The sequence below is a fragment of the Mirounga leonina genome, unplaced genomic scaffold, assembly GCF_011800145.1.
Source record: "Mirounga leonina isolate KUSES-001 unplaced genomic scaffold, KU_Mleo_1.0 Mir_53, whole genome shotgun sequence".
Lineage (NCBI taxonomy): Eukaryota > Metazoa > Chordata > Mammalia > Carnivora > Phocidae > Mirounga > Mirounga leonina.
In genome coordinates, this window is record NW_023270807.1 from 4861011 (window position 1) to 4878366 (window position 17356).

General features: G+C 37.6%; 1 protein-coding gene and 1 pseudogene across 2 annotated transcripts in view; one reads left to right on the top strand and one right to left on the bottom strand.

The window, feature by feature from the left end:
• Positions 1-17356, top strand: part of ZFAND3 (zinc finger AN1-type containing 3) — a 336375-nt gene that overhangs the window by 47922 nt on the left and 271097 nt on the right. The window lies entirely within an intron of this gene.
• Positions 9049-9403, bottom strand: LOC118001297 (annotated as a pseudogene).

The following is a 17356-nucleotide window of genomic DNA, read 5'->3' on the forward strand; positions in this document are numbered from 1 at the left end:
AAAAAAAAAAAATACACTCAAGGGAATGGCATAAGAATATTTTATGTGATTTTAATTTTATTCTTTAATACTTGAAACTTTGTATTGATATTCTATTCTATTTTGTTGTTATTGTTGAAAAGTTTTAGCTTTCATAGATTTTTCCATCAAGTTTAGCTAAAATTATTTCTCAGATGTATTTTCAAATGGGTAAGCAGTCGCAGCTTCGATTATAATAACTGCCTAGCTAGGGCTAGGCATTCATCCAACAGTCCATTAGATTGATAACATACAGTAAACTCACTGAGGGCAGGGGATTCTCTAGATTACTGAGGACTGAGGTAGAGGGTCTTATACTTTCCCAGTTGATTAAAGGTAAATGCTTACTAGGTTTATGAAGTTGATGAAATGTACTTTGGTCAATTTTAAGATTAGGGACAACTTAAAAGTTCTCTTGAATTTAAATTAAAAAATTAGGGTTTTGTATGATTTTGTTTTGCGTTCACATATATAGACATTTGCCCTTAATGTTCTTAGCAGACAACATTTTCCATAATAGTACACTTTTCTGGGCATCTAAGATAAGCAAAATGATGGTTTCTTTTTTTTTTTTTTCTTCCTTTTTTTTTTTTTTTTTTTAAATATTTGTTTATTTATTCTTATGTTAATCCCCATACATTACATCATTAGTTCTAGATGAAGTGTTCCATGATTCATTGTTTGTGCATAACACCCAGTGCTCCATGCAGAATGTGCCCTCCTCAATACCCACCACCAGGCTAACCCATCCTCCCACCCTCCTCCCCTCTAGAACCCTCAGTTTTTCAGAGTCCATCGTCTCTCATGGTTCGTCCACCCCTCCGATTTCCCCCGCTTCATTCTTCCCCTCCCGCTACCTTCTTCTTCTTCTTTTTTTTTTCTTAACATATATTGCATTATTTGTTTCAGAGGTACAGATCTGAGATTCAACAGTCTTGCACAATTCACAGCGCTTACCAGAGCACATACCCTCCCCAGTGTCTATCACCCAGTCCCCCCATCCCTCCCACCCCACCCCCCACTCCAGCAACACTCAGTTTGTTTCCTGCGATTAAGAATTCCTCATAAAATGATGGTTTCTTAATGTGAGAACTGTTTAGTAGTTACCATAATTCTACATGGGAAGGATTGTAGATTTTCCTGCAAGATTGTTCCTTATGGGACATGATGAGGAATGATTAGGAGAGGAGATACAGTAGATTGTCAAGTATATCATGTCTCTGTTGAACGGCCCTTTAAAAAATTTAATTGAAATATAATTGACACATGACATTGTATTCGTTTTAGATGTGTGACATAATGATTTGATAAATGTTTATATTGTGAAATGATTACCACAATAAGTTTACCATCTATCACCACACTTAGTTACAAATTTTTTTTTTATGATGACGACTTTCAAGATCTACTTTCTTAGCAGCTTTTCACATACACAATACACTGTCATTATCTATAGTCACCACGCTGTACGTTATATGCCCAGGACTTAGTGATCTTAAACTGGAAGTTTGTACCTTTTGTCCCCCTTCATCCATTTTGCCCATCCTCCCTACCTGCCACCTCTGGCAACCACCAGTCTCTTCTCTGTATTTATGAATTGGGTTTTTTCTTCTTCTTTAGGTTCCGCATCTAAGTGAGATCAATATAATATTTGTCTTTCTCTGTGTGGCTTATTTCACTTAGCATACTACCTTCAGGGTCCATCTCTGTTGTCTCCAATGGCAGGATTTCCCTCTTTATCATGACTGAATAATAATAAATGTGTATATATAACACATTTTCTGTATCTAGTCATCTGGTGATAGGTCATTTCCATGTATTAGCCATTGTAAGTAATGCTGCAGTGAACTTGGGAGTGCTTATTTCTTTTCAAGATAGTGATTCTGGGGGTGCCTGGTGGCTCAGTTGGTTGGGCGACTGCCTTTGGCTCAGGTCATGACCCCAGGACCCAGGGGTCGTGGGATTGAGCCCCGCATCGGGCTCCCCGCTCCTCAGGGAGCCTGTTTTCTCCCTCTCCCTCTGCCTGCTGCTCCCCCTGCTTGTGTGCACACACTCTCTCTCTCAAATAAATAAATAAATAAATAAAATCTTAAAAAAAAAAAAAAAGATAGTTTTCTGTTTCCTTCAGATAAATATCCAGAAGTGGAATTGCTGATCATGTGGTAGGCTTTTTTTTTTTTTTTTTTTAGATTTTATTTATTTATTTGACAGAGAGTGCACACGCATAAGCAGGAGGAGCAGCAGAGGGAGAGGGAGAAGCAGACTCCCAGCTGAGCAAGGAGCCCGATGTGGGGCTTGATCCCAGGACCCTGGGATCATGACCTGAGCCAAAGGCAGACGCTTAACAGCTGAGCCACCCAGGTGCCCCAGTAGTTTTATTTTTCATGTTCTAAGGAACTTCCATACTGTTTTCCAGAGTGGTTGCACCAATTTACATTTCTACCAACTGTGCACAAGGGTTGAACAGCCTTTTTTATATGAGGACCTATTCAAGAAAATCATACACATATATATATATAAAATAAGACTTGTCAACATTTCACGTATTTATAATTTTTTTCTGTTGAAATTATGCTTTTTACTTTTTATTTCTGTTTTTAAGTTATTTTTATTATTATTATTTTTAGGTTGGGGGGGGAGAGAGAGAATTATAAGCAGGTTCATGCCTGGCGCGGAGCCCATTGCGGGGCCCAGTCTCACAACCCTGAGATCATAACCTAAGCAGAAATCGAGAGTCAGACACTTAACTGACTGGTGGCCTGCAGTTATGCTTTTTTTTTTTTTCCCAAAAATTTTATTTATTTATTTGACAGAGAGACACAGCGAGAGAGGGAACACAAGCAGGGGGAGTGGGAGAGGGAGAAGCAGGCTTCCCGTGGAGCAGGGAGCCCGATGTAGGGCTCGATTCCAGGACCCTGGGATCATGACCTGAGTCGAAGGCAGTCGCTTAATGACTGAGCCGCCCAGGCACCCCTGCAATTATGCTTTTTAAACTCAGATACAACAATACCTGTAATTGCAATTAAGCATTCTCTTTGCCTTGTTTTAACTATGGAATTTCCCTTTTTGCTGAAGATTTAGAAACTGCCTATTTCACATGCACTGTAAGATTTGTAATGTATCTTTGAACGGATTTTATGTGAAATTTGACTATGGGTTGGGGATGTGGTTTGAGCAGTTGGAGTGGGGAAAATAAATTGGCCTTAGCATTCAGCTGCAGACTAGGGACACAAAGGACAATTTCTTAGAGCTTCATAGTGCTGAGGAAGCAGGAGGAAAGGGTGTTGCCATTGGGAACAGAGAATAGGACTGGGTCACAGGGAATGTGGTCCGTAGGCAGGTTTGGGGGTAGAATAGTGGGTGCAAAAGTTTCTTTACTCAGATTATGAAACTGGGAATGGGGCTTTCACCTTTCAGTGTTCCTGAGTCTCTGGCTGATTTACTTAATTTCTGGTCTGTGTGCCTCAGTGTCATACCTCTTGTGGCAACTTCTCTCTGTCTTAAGGTGGCAGCTCCTAACTTTATCCTCGAGATAGCAGCAGCTGTGCCAGCCCCAGGCTGATGGTGAGATGGTTGGTTGGAATCATTCAGCTAGAGGCAAGCTTTACAAAAAAAACTGTGTGTCAGAAGGTGATTGGTTAAGCTTATCATTCTTTGAACATTTTAAATTTCTTCTCGTAATTAGACTCAAGGGTGATACTGTGAAGTTAGGAATTTTGGTTTATAGTTCGCTCAGCATTGTACATGATGTCGTACTTGAGGGAATTCTAAATTACCTTGTTAACTCCCTTTTTTGCTTAGGTGATTAATAAGAAAAGAATGAAATTTAAAAAGGACTTCTTATTTTTAAAGATATTGTCTAAACATTTTTGAATTCTTGTTATTAAAGAGAAGTTTGAAGTTACGCTATTGGCTTATCCATAAAATAGTCATGAGAAAGCTATTTATCCGAGACACTGGTGCACTCTCCTTGGTGTAGTGTATTATCCAGTGAATTTTGAGTTTTCTGTGTCACTTGAAGAAAAGAGGTCCTTATTTTTACTTCAGTCACTGTAAATGTCAGTGAGAGATACCTCTGTGGTCACTGACTTTCAACGGTAGTAAGGTCAGATATCTTAATTGTTTAATGTTTTGTCCTGGATAAATGATGACTCAGAGTCGCAAAAACGAAAGAGGATGCACAGAAATGACTGGCCTATAGGCAGCTGGTTGGCAAAGCTACTTTAAAGAAAAATCTTTTTTTTTTTTTTTTTTGTAGTTCTGTTCATAGATTATTTCAAGGGAATTGGATTTCCCTGTGTGCTTTGAAGTGAAGTGCATGTTGTGCAGTGAAGAATCAAGTCCAACCTCATTGTGGAACTTGCTGGCTATGGGTGTATCACAGATGGAAAGGTGTGGTGTTAAGACAGCATTCATATTTTCCTGCATGAGAGATTCATATGAATCAGAAACTCAGAAGTGGCCATGTCACTCTGGTTTCTCTGTTAAGTTGCTCAATTAGGGCATTCTTAGGTAGTGGATTGGAGATAAAATTTAACTGAGGCCTTGAGTTACCTGTTTATCTCCTGCATTTTAGACCTATAAAGGGAAAGACTACAGGCCAGTGGTTGTGCTCTTTCCTGTGTCACAGCCATTCTGAGGAAGGGGGATTTGAGGTTCTTTTTAATATGGGTTTTAGGATTATTTATTCCATGTTACTGTTACTTGTCCTATTTTATCAACTAATGAAATATAATCGTTGTCTTGAGTATCTTACTATTTGCTATAATTAAACGAATGGCATTACTAGAAAACTTTAAGAATTGCCACACCAGGGACCAGCAGCACTCAGTCTTTGACAAGGATACCAAAGTATGGTTTGTGGTAGAGACTAATTGTTTATTGTGAAATGAGCCTGATGATAAGAGACCGCATACTCTAGTGGAAAAGTACTTTAGGTCAAAGACTGGATTCTAGTACTGGTACTGGCTTTCTTACTTAGGTATATGATTGAATATTTCTAACCCTTAATATTTCTAACCCAGAGTTGGTCTCAGATCAATTGAAACAATACAGTAATGTCTCCATACTTTTTTTTTTTTTTTAAACAAGGCTGTTGTGAGGACCAATGAGATAAATAAGCACATATAAATGCTGAATATTGTTACTGAGGTTAGTGCTACTTGGAAGTCAGATATGTTGTAGATTTTTCTTAGATGACTTTCTTAGCTTGAAGAAATTTATTTTAATTCTTAATTTGCTGAGAGTTTTTTTTCTTCACAAATGTATATTGACTTTTGACAAATGATTTTTCTGCCTCTGTTGAAATGATGTGAGTGCACCAGTATCTCAGATAGCTTTTTTTATTCTGTTCGTATGGTAAAAAGATCTGGTCCCTGTCCTGTAGCAGTGATAGTTGAATAGAGAGAAAAACAAAGAAATAATGGTACTGTTATACTGAGGGTTACAAACGATGCAGTGGGAATGCAGAGAGAGGAGTAATAAAATCAACCTGGCCAAGTCAGGAAGGCTTTCAGAGGAACTCAGCTCAGGTGGAGATTTGGAATTTGTGAATGGAAGGAAGGAGGGGAGTGGCAGGTCTTAGGCACAGGGCGTGGCTATTGTAGCAGGTTTATGGGTTGCATATTGGAGGTTGGTAGCTAGAGATGTGGGTGCTGTGCAGGGGCAGGGTTATGAAAGGATCCTTCCAAGCCATGTTAAAGTTTCTCTCTCTTATGTAGGTATGGGGAGCCACCAAAGAATTTGAGAAAATGAAGGACATTATTAGATTTTTGTAATGAAGAAATGTCTTCTGCAGTGATGTAGTATGAATGATGATGAGTTATTTGTTTAATGTTAAAACAACCTTATATTCCTGGGATAAACCTTGTTTGGTCATGACATATCATAATATTATGATAATCATCTGGCATTAGTTATTCCTTAAGTGTTTGAGGGAATTAGCCAGTGAAACCATCTTGGCCTGTAGTTTTCTTTGTGGGAATTCATTTGATAAGGATTTCAATTTTTTTTGTAGAGTTAGGGTTATTAGGATATTTTAGTCTGTGTTATGTCAGTTTTATACAGTTGTATTTCTCACAGAATTTGTCCCTGTCATCAAGTTGTTGAATTTATTGGCATAAAGTTGTTCATTATATTTGTTTAACACATGTAGGGTCTGTAGTGATATTGCCTGTTTCTGATATTGCTAATAGGTATTTGTCAATTTTGTTAATATTAAAAAAATAAACCCAGTTTTTTTCCTTTATTCATTTTCTCTGTTGTCTAATTTTCTTGTACTGATGTTTGCTCCTATTTTTATTTAAAAAAATTTTTAAAGTAATCTCTATGCCCAACGTGTGGCTTGAACTCAGGACCCCAAGATCAAGAGTCACACGTTCTACCTGATTGAACCAGCCAGATGGCCCTGCTCCTATTTTTATTTCCTTCTTTCTAATCTGGGTTTTTTTTTGTGTGTTCTTGTTGTTTTTCTAGCTTCTTAGGGCAGACTCTTAGGACAGTAGATACCTTTCTTTTCAAATATTGTCATTTAAAAGCATACATTTTTCTTTCAGTACTTCTTTAGCTATATTCCACAAATTTGGGTATATTGTATTTTTATTTTGATTCATTTCAGAGCCTTTTCTAATCTCATTTGTGATTTTGTAAATCCCAAGAAATCCACTAAAATGCTATTGCAACTAATTCAGCAAGGTCACAGGACAAAATCAACATCAAATAAATGTACAATTGAGGGGCGCCTGGGTGGCTCAGTCATTAAGTGTCTGCCTTTGGCTCAGGTCATGATCCCAGGGTCCTGGGATTGAGCCCCACTCCCTCTCCGTCTACCTGCTGCTCCCCCTGCTTGTGCTGTCTCTCTCTCTGTCAAATAAATAAAATCTTAAATATATTAAAAAAAAATAAATGTACAATTGACCCTCAAGACAACGTGGAGGTAGGAGTGCCCACCCCCATGCAGTCAGAAATCCACATGTGACTTTTGACTTCCCAAAAACTTAACTAATTGCCTACTGTTGACTGAAAGCCTTACTGATAACATAAGAGTCATTTAACACATATTCTGTATCTGCTTTATATAGTGTACTCTTACAATAATATAAATAAGATGCTAAGGAAATCATGAGAAAATACATTTACAGTACTATACTGTATTTATTGAAAAAAATCTACCATTTAAGTGGACCCATGCAGTTCGAACACATTTGGTTCAAGGGTCAACTATTTTTTCTACACACTAGTAATAAACAGATAATGAAATTATGAACATAATTCCATTTATAACATCAAGATCAATAAAACGTTTGGGTATAAATTTAACAAAAGAAGTGCTAAGACTTGTACAGTGAAACTATACAACATCACGGAGAAAAATTAAAGAACTAAGTGGAGGACCGTATTGCTAAGAAAGCAGAACTCTCCAAACTGATTTATCAAAATCTGTCTGGAATTTTGAAGAAATTGACAAGCAGGTCCTAAAACTCATTTAGAGATTCAGGGGACCCAGACAGCCAAAACAGTCTTGAAAAAAAAAAATAGTAACGAAACTGGATGACTCACACCTCCTGATTTCAAAACATACTATAAAGCTACAATGATTAAGACAGTGTGGTCATAGCAGATACATATATGATCAATGGAATTCAGAGTCCAAAACTAAACTCACTCATTTATGTTCAATTAGTCTTTGACTAAAGTGCCAGGACAATTCAATGGGGGAATGAATAGTCTTTTCAACAAATGGCACTGGGATGAATATATTGGGCCTACCCAGATAATCTGCTCATCTCAAGATCCTTAATCATATCTGCAAATTTCCTTTTGCCCTGTAAAGTAACATGTTCACAGGTTCTGGGGATTACGATTTGGGTATTTTTGGGTAATCATCATTTATCCTCCCACAGTTCCTGACCTGAGGGAGAAAGTATTTAGTACTTTCACACTAAATGTGATGTTAGCTGTGGGTTTCTCATAGATGCCCCTTATCAGAGTGAGGAAGTTCCCTTCTACATTTACTTTGTTGAGTTTTTATCATGAAAGAGTGTTGGATTTTGTTAGAAACTTTTCCCTTGTCTATTGAGATTGTATGGTTTTTGTCCTGTAGTCTATTAATATGGTGTATTTACATGAATTGATTTTTAGGTGTTAAATATTGCTATCCTGGGATAAATCCCACTTTGTCATAGTGTATAATGCTTTTTTGGTGGATTTGGTTTGCGAGTATTTTATTGAAGATCTTTGTATTTGTAGTCATAGGGATATGTAGTTTTCTGTAGTTTTCTTTCATTTTGATGTCTTCACTTAGTTTCAGGCTCGGTAATACTGTCCTCATAGCCTGAATTGGGATATGTTCCCTTCTCTTCTGTTTTTTTGGGGGAAAAGTTTATGAAGAATTGGTAATATTTTAAAAATGTTTGGTAGAATTCACGAGTGAAGCCATTTGGGCCTGGCTTTTCTCTGGGAAAGAATTTGTTCTTTTTACTTGTAGATCTATTTTAGATTTTTTTTTTTCCTTCTTCTTGTGCTGGTTTGGGTAGTGTCTTCCTAGGAATTGGTCCATTTCATCTAGATTACCTAACTTGGCATAGAATTTTTCTAAATTAGTATTCCTTTATAATCCATTTTATTTCTGTAAGGTGGGTAGTGATGTCCTTCTTTCATTTCTGATTTTAGTAATTTGATTATTCTCTCTACTTGGTCATTTAGCTAAAGGTTTGACATTGAAAAAAAGTCTTTTCAAGGAACCCCTTTTTGATTTTGTTGATTTTCTCTGTTTTTCTTTACTGCATTGATTTTGCTCTAATCATTATATTTCCTTCCTTCTGTTTGCTTTGGGTTTAGTTTCATTTGCTGTTCTTTTTTGTGTCTTAAGGTGAAAGATTAGGTTATATAGATTTGAAATAGTTCCTTTTTTTTCCTTTTTGATCTTTTCCCCTTTTTAATATAGTCATTTACAGTTAACCTTTTTCCTCTGAGAATTGATCTGGCTATATCTCAGAACTTTTTTTTTTTTTTTTTTTTAACAAATCTGCACCTTTATTTACTTTTCATTAAATTTAAATCCTTGAGGGGTACAGCAGCACATGGATTCTGTGGCCAATGGCTTTAGCAGGAAGGTTGCTTCGGAATTTGGCGCGAACCATGCCACTGTTCCATGAGCATGAGTTACTTTTCCCCAGATTACTCTGGTTTTGTTTGGTTTGCCACCAGGAGTCACTGTGTTGTTCTTTGCTTTGTACACATAAGCACATCTCTTGCCTAGATAGAATTCTGTTTCATCTCGAGCATAAACACCTTCGATTTTAAGAAGAGCTGTGTGCTCCCTCTGGTTCCAGAGACCCCGCTTATAGCCAGCAAAAATGGCCTTGGACCACAGCCTTCCGGACATTATTTGGCATTATAGGAGTCCTGTTCCCAGCAGGCCGCACTTATTTGCAACCAGAGTTCAGCAACAAGAGCTCTTTATCTCAAAACTTTTGATAGGTTTCATTTTCATTCATCTCAAAGTTTTTAAAAGTCATGCATGTTTTAAGAAATTAAGAGAATATGTGGGAAATATATATAAATAAATATGTATTTATAATATATATAAATATAAATATAATATATAAATAAAATACAAAATTTTATATTTTCCCACATAACATTTTCTGTTTTCCAGTTTTCTTTTTTTGTTTTGAAGATCAGAATTTCCATCTTGTATCATTTGCCTTCTGCTAAGTAAACTTCCTTTAGTATTTCTTTTTCTTTTTTTTAAAGATTTATTTATTTGAGAAAGAATATTAGTACGTGGAGGGAGGGAGGGAGGGGCAGAGGGACAGGGAAAGAGAATCCCAAGCAGATTATCTGTTCAGTGCCCTGAGATCCTGACCTGAGCCGAAATCAGGAGTCAGATACTCAACCGACTGAGCTACCCAGGTGCTGTCCCTCCTTTAGTATTTCTTATATTGTAGGTTTGCTGGTGATGAATTCTTTTAGCTTTTGTTTTGCTGCAAATATTTTTATTTTGTCTTCGTTCTTGAAGGATATTTTTCCTGAATATAGAATTTTGGGTTGTCAAGAGTTTTTTTCTTTTAGCACTTAAAAAATGCCCTCTCCTGTCTTTTGACCTCCATTATTTTTTATGAGAAGTCACCAGTAATTCATATTACTGTTTTCGTACATGTGATTTGTCATTTTTATCTGGTTGTTTTAATAATTTTCTTTTTGTTTTTGGTTGTTGGCAGTTTGATTATGATGTACGCAGGTATTTTCTGTTTGTCCTGCTTGTGGTTCACTGAGCTCCCAGCATCTGCACATTTACATCTTATACTACATTTGGGAGATTTTCAGCCATTATTTCTTTGAAATTTTTTTCTGTTCCATTCTCTCTCATTTCTAATTATGGGATTCCAATTATACTTACGCATACGTTTAGATCTTTGATTTTTACAACATATCACGTATGACTGTTCAGTTTTCTCATTGTTGTTTTTTCCTCTCTTTTTTGGATTAGATAACTGCCATTCATCTTCAAGTGTACTGACACTGTTAGCAAGCCCTCTTGCTCAACTATAGACCCCAGAAGTTAAAACCAAAAACAGACAAGATAGACAACACTGTTTAATTCACGCTCTAAGTAAAACCCACTGTGCTTATTTCTTACTCTTTTTTGAGGCATTGGTGAAGATACTTTGCAGTGACCGAGAACGTCCCAGCTGCCAGACCAGAAAAGCCCTGATAGCAGTAGAATGCCCAGAAGACCACATCCTGTGCGTCATCTTCCTTACCCATGATACACACACTGACCCCACCCATGATCACGTACCCTCTGCCTGCTCTCTTGCATGAACCCCCTGGAACCTCTCCTATAAACCTCTAGGTGTCCATTTTGTGGGCACAGAGGTTGGTTGTTAGGGCTTGAGCCTGCCACCTCCCCCAGCTGCCAGCACCCAAAATAAATTTCTCCCTTTCTCTTTTCCAAACTGTCTTCTCTTGAGTTATAAACTTCTCGGGATGAGTTTATTTGGGTTTGTTCCACAGCATTGTTGGCAAACGGAGCCAGGAGCTATGCTTTTGATTCCTTCAGCCCCCTCGGGATTCCCTGGGATGGAGCAGTTGGCTGAGGCAGCTCGCCAAGGCTCACCTGTTTGTTTCTTGAGTTAGCAACTGTGATAGATCATTTAGTAACAACACTTTTGCCATTGTTAGTCTGCATTCAGTGGATGTTTTTGTTTTGGGTATTGTATTTCTCAATCTAGAATTTCCATTGGGTTCTTTTTTGTAGTTTCTATTTCTCTACTGATATTTCCTATTTGTTATGAGCATATTTTCCTCAATCCTTGAGCATGGTTATAAGTAGCAGCTTTTAAAATTCTTGTCTGTAAATACTGAGGAATTATATTCAGGTTGGAGGAGACTAACAATACATGACAGCTAAATGTATTGTGGGATCTTGGATTGAAAGTTGGGCCAGAGGGGCGCCTGGCTGGCTCAATTGGTTAAGTGACTGCCTTTAACTCAGGTCGTGATCCAGGGTCCTGGAATCACGTCCCATATCTGGCTGCCTTTGCCTGCCATTCCCTCTGCTGTGCTCTCCCTCTCTCTGTCAAAAATAAATACATAACATATATATTTTTTTCTTTAAAGAAAGTTGGGCCAGAAAAAGGATATTAGTGCCTTGATTGACAGAATTTACATAAGGTTTGTAAAATAATTAATAGTATTTTATCATTAATTTCCTGGTTTTTACAGCTCTGTGGGGGTTATGTAAGATGTTAACATTAGAGAAACCTTGGTGAAGGTTAAAAATCCTCCTCTACTAATAACAACATCCAGATTGTCTTGGTGTTGGTTTCTTTTGGTTGTCTTTTCTGTGGGCCACATTTTCCTGTATTTTTTTTTTTTTATTTAGTAATTCAGAATTGCATCTTGGACATTATGAACAATTTATTATAAAGATTTTGGATCTATGGTGTACCTCCAAAGAATATTGACTTTGTTTTAGTGTAGGATAGGCTCAAGCTCCAAATCATTTTTCCCTGTGGTCACCAGCTTAAATCTATATTCAGTTTTTAGTCTTATCTGGGATGCATGTAGTCTATTTCACACATGCCTCTTTCAGGGATCAGCTGGAGATTTAGGGCCAAGTTTACATGTAGACTTTGGACCTATCCCTTTGTGGATATCTTTTTTCCTTGATTTTATCCCTCAATTCCCACCTGGTGGAGTCACTCAGAATTCTGTCCTCTGGTTCTTAAATGCCAGTAAGAGTGTGGTTTCTGTTCAAATTCTTTTACCTAACAGTGCTTAACGGGGCCTTCCTTCAGGCAAAAAACCATGAAATAAATAAATAAATAAATAAAAATTTCCTCAGTGCCCTTCCTTTTTTCATTAACTCCCCTATAGTGTCTTTACTGCTTTGATTGCTTTCCATTGTCTTCAGGTAGTTACTTTTTAATTTTGTCAAGTTTACAGTTATCTTTGGGACAGTTGGTCCAATAAGAGCACATTACGGTCCATTTCCAGTAATCTTAGGAAGCACCTCCTGGAAGTGGAACTTAATATTTTGTTTAACCATTTTACTGGAGTATGATACATCATATATGTACACATATACACACAAAGTGCACCAATTGTAACTCTATAGCTCAGGATGCTATTACAAATTGAACTGACTTACAGAGAGAAATAGAACATTACCAGCATTTCAGAAGCCCCTTTCATATCCTTACCCAATCACTACTCCCAACTGCTTCTCTAAAGTAGTCTCCTATCTTCTAGTGCCTGTTATTGAACCTTGTATAACTGATATTATTCATGTATTTTGCTTTTTGTCTGGTGTCTATGTGAGATTATTTCATGTTGTGTGTAGGAGTAGTTCATTCTTGTTGCGGAAAAACATTTCATTGTGTGAATTTACTATAATTCATCTATCCCTTCTGTAAATGGATATTTGGATTTCCATTTTGGGCCTATTATAAAAAAGTGGTGCCTGATTTTTCTGCAAGTCTTTTGGCGTACATATGTATGCACTTATATTGGGTATGTATGAGTAATTGAATTACTGGGTCATAGAGTATGACCCTTTTGTTCAGCTGTAGTAGATATTGCCAGACAATTGACCAAAGCAGTGGTTACCTAATTGTTTTTTTAGTGAACAAATACTAGGACGTTTTAGCTTCTGGGAAATTGAGATCAAAGAGTTATTGCAAACACAATTTATCATTCTTGCCATGTGCTAACCCCTTAGTATTTGATCGACAATTTGGTAGTTTGATAATAAAAGCTAAACACAGGGGCACCTGGGTGGCTCAGTTGGTTAAGCGACTGCCTTCGGCTCAGGTCATGATCCTGGAGTCCCGGGATCGAGTCCCGCATTGGGCTCCCTGCTCGGCGGGGAGTCTGCTTCTCCCTCTGACCCTCCCCCCTCTCATGCTCTCTCTATCTCATTCTCTCTCAAATGAATAAATAAAATCTTTAAAAAAAAAAAAAAAGGTAAACACAGCCTTAATTCATACGTAACACTTGTTTGCTTGCTTAGGCTTATTGAATTTTATTTTATTTTTTTATTTTTATTTTTATTTTTTTTAAGATTTTATTTATTTATTTGACAGAGGGAGACACAGCGAGAGAGGGAACACAAGCAGGGGGAGTGGGAGAGGGAGAAGCAGGCTTCCTGCTGAGCAGGGAGCCTGATGGCGGGGCTCGATCCCAGGACTCTGGGATCATGACCTGAGCCGAAGGCAGACACTTAACGACTGAGCCACCCAGGCGCCCCTAGGCTTATTGAATTTTAGTGGAATCATTTATGTGATTATAATTCTTAGATTTGTCATTGACAGTTATATGAGGTATTTTATCTAGTTTTATCAGTCACATAAGTTCTGCTAACATTGGTGGGTTTATCAGGTTCATGGTCCAGGAGTATGTAAGTGGTTTTTTTTTAAGATTTATTTATATATTTATTTGCCGGGGGCGGGGGGGAGAAAGCACACAAGCAGGCAGAAGAGCAGGCAGAGGGAGAAGCAGGCTCCCTGCTGAGCAAGGAGCCTGATGCGGGACTCGATCCCAGGACCCTGGGATCATGTCCTGAGCCAAAGGCAGATGCTTAACTGACTGAGCCACCCAGGCGTCCCATTATATAAGATTTTAACCTTAAAATGGTTTGTTACAGCTTATGTTCTGTGTGGGTGGAATTTTATAATTTTTATGTTTATTATATTTTGTTGCTTAATGAGGCATTTATATTTAGCACTCACTTGATGTATACACAGTAATCTTGGAAAGTAGATATGACATAGCTAATTTTCAGGAGAAAAGCAGGATACTGAAGAGCAGCTGAAAGAAAGTGGTAACAGAAAATGGTAAGAGATTGACCTTCTTGGGGTCCATCTTTACTGTGTGGTGTGATGCTTTGTGACAAATAGTTATTCTCAGATTAGGAAACTTCTCTGTAAAGAGCTAGACAGTAAATATTTTAGGGACTTATGTTGCAGCTTCTCAGTTCTGCCATTGCAGCACAGAAGCAGTCATAGACAATACAGAGATGAGTAATTATTATTACATAATACTTATCAACACTGAAATGTGAATTCATAAAATTTTAACATGTTACAAAATAAGATTTTTTGACTTTTTTTCCCAATCACTTGAAAATGTAAAAATCACTTGTATCGATCTGCTAGGGCTGCTGTAAGAAAGTACCACAATTTGAGTGACTTAAATAACAAATTTATTGCTTCAGGGTTCTGTAGACTAGAAGTCAGAAATCAAGGTACCGACAGGGTCGGTTGCTTCTTAGTAAGGGAAGGATCTTTTCTAGCCTTTCTTATTGGCTTGTAAGTGGCCATCTTTCTGTCTCTTCATTGTCTACTCTGGGTACATGTCTGTCTTTGTGTATAGATTTCCCAGTCATACTGTTTTAGTGCCCACTGTCACTGCCTCATTTTAACTTGATTACCTCTGTAAAGACCCTGTATCCAAATTAAGTCACATTCTGAGATATTGGGAGTTAGGACTTGAAAATATTTGGGGGTGGATGGGGGCACAGTTCAATCCATAACATCTTAGATTTTGATCATTAAAAATCAGGTGGTGTAGCCTGGACTTGGCCAGCTGGCTGTACTTTGTTGCACTTGACTTATGTGATTGGGGCAGAGATGATACCTGTAGGGTTTACCAGCCCCTCAAACTTGCTAGGTGTATCTTTAGGTGAGATGGCTAATCTTGTGGACTCTGTAGATTCACTGGAGGCACAGACATCAGTTTCATCTTTGAATATGAGGGACAACAGTTTATACTGATTTACCAGACATAGTTGGATTTCAGGTTCAAGTAACCATTATTCTATTTTTATTTTTATTTTTTTAAAGATTTTATTTTATTTATTAGAGAGTGAAAGAGAGAACACAAGAGGGGGTAGGGTCAGAGGGAGAAGCAGACTCCCTACTGAGCAGGGAGCCTGATGCGGAACTCGATCCCGGCACTCCGGGATCATGACCCAAGCCGAAGGCAGCCGCCCAACGAACTGAGCCACCCAGGTGCCCCTACCATTATTCTATTTTTAATTTTAGAAAGAATAGACACCCCTCCCCTCACCCCAGCCTAATTGGAAGATGTTCCTGGGAGGTGGGTTAAACTTAAAATGTTATAATGTAGTAAGAGCTGGCTTAGAATAGTGATTTGAAATAGTTGCTCAGTGTTCTGTGGAGGTGCTTTTAAGGCTTTCATAAACATTTATGAAGAATTTTATTTTGGGGGCGCCTGGGTGGCTCAGTTGTTAAGCTTCTGCCTTTGGCTCAGGTCATGATCCCAGGTCCTGGGATCAAGCCCCGCATCAGTCTTCCTGCTCAATGGGGAGCCTGCTTCTTCTTCTCCCTCTGCCCCTCCCCCCCGCCCCCATGCTCTCTATTTCAAATAAATAAATAAAAAAAATCTTTAAAAAAAATTTTATTTTAGGGGCACCTGTCTAGCTCAGTTGGAGGAGCTTGTGAGTCTTGATCTCAGGGTTGTGAGTTTGAGCCCCACTTTGGGTGTAGAGATTACTTAAAAATAAAATCTTTTAAAAGAATTTTATTTTAAAAGTAAACTCAGTTTTAATATAGTAGCAACTACTAATGCATTGTTGCTATTACAGTAAGTCATTTTTGTGCAGATCTCAGAATTTGTTCTTTTCTTTTTGCCATCTGTTTAAAGAGCATCCCAAGGCTCTGAGGTAACCTGTTTAAAATAAAAATCAGGGGCGCCTGGGTGGCTCAGTTGGTTAAGCGACTGCCTTCGGCTCAGGTCATGATCCTGGAGTCCCGGGATCAAGTCCCGCATCGGGCTCCCTGCTCGGGGAGGAGCCTGCTTCTCCCTCTGACCCTCCCCCCCTCATGTACTCTCTCTCATTCTCACTCTCTCAAATAAATAAATAAATCTTTAAAAAAATAAAAAAATAAAATAAAAATCAATCTGTTACTGTTAGCAAGGTGTATGTGTGAATCAGGATTTTCTTGATTTCCATCTATGTGTCAGTTCCTGTTTGTATAATATTTGCGTTGCATATATGATTCTTATTCATAACCCTTGATTTCAGTATATGTTAATCAAATTAACCTTGTATCTTTGGTAATTGACTTTATAATATTTGAAGGCTTTACATTTGACCTTTGAAAATATATTTACTGTAGAACACTTATTTTCATTTTATATTCATGTTGTCTGTAAGGTTTCATTTGAAAGGAAGTTTTTTACTACTAGAAAATTTGGGAAATTTCTCATTTTGCACATGTAAACTAATAGGAAAAGGTGAGGAAGGAGATAAAGGATATTGATTTTTTTGAATTGTGTTAATATACTGATGGGGAATGCACAGCAGAAATGCAATCAGTTCAGGTTACTAGTTATCCCGAATAGAAAACTAGTTTTAGAATCCTATGGATGCTTTGTTTCTACCTTTAACTTCGTAGATACACCATTCTTTATTATTTCTTGGTATAAGCTAAGTAGAGTTACTAGTAGCTCCTGAATAGGCGAAAGAACTTTTTGTTTGTGTTATTGGTAAGAGAAGGCATCTCTATCAGCATTATCGCAAAACAAGTCTAGGAAGGGTTTAAAATAGATACTACTTGACTGTGCTGAATAATGTGTAGAAGAAAATACAGAAAAGGAAGGATACTGTCCCTCTTATATATTAAAAGCTATATCTTTGGAAAATACTCTCTGTGCGGCAGTTCTTATATTTGTTCACGTAGCTGAAATGATCTGTGGTTCTTTTGAGGAGGTAATGAGATAGTCAGTTTTAATTCTGGTCAGTCATATCAACCCCTAAAGGTCTGTAAAGAACAGCAGTCAGTTATGGTGTGTCTTAATGTTGTTT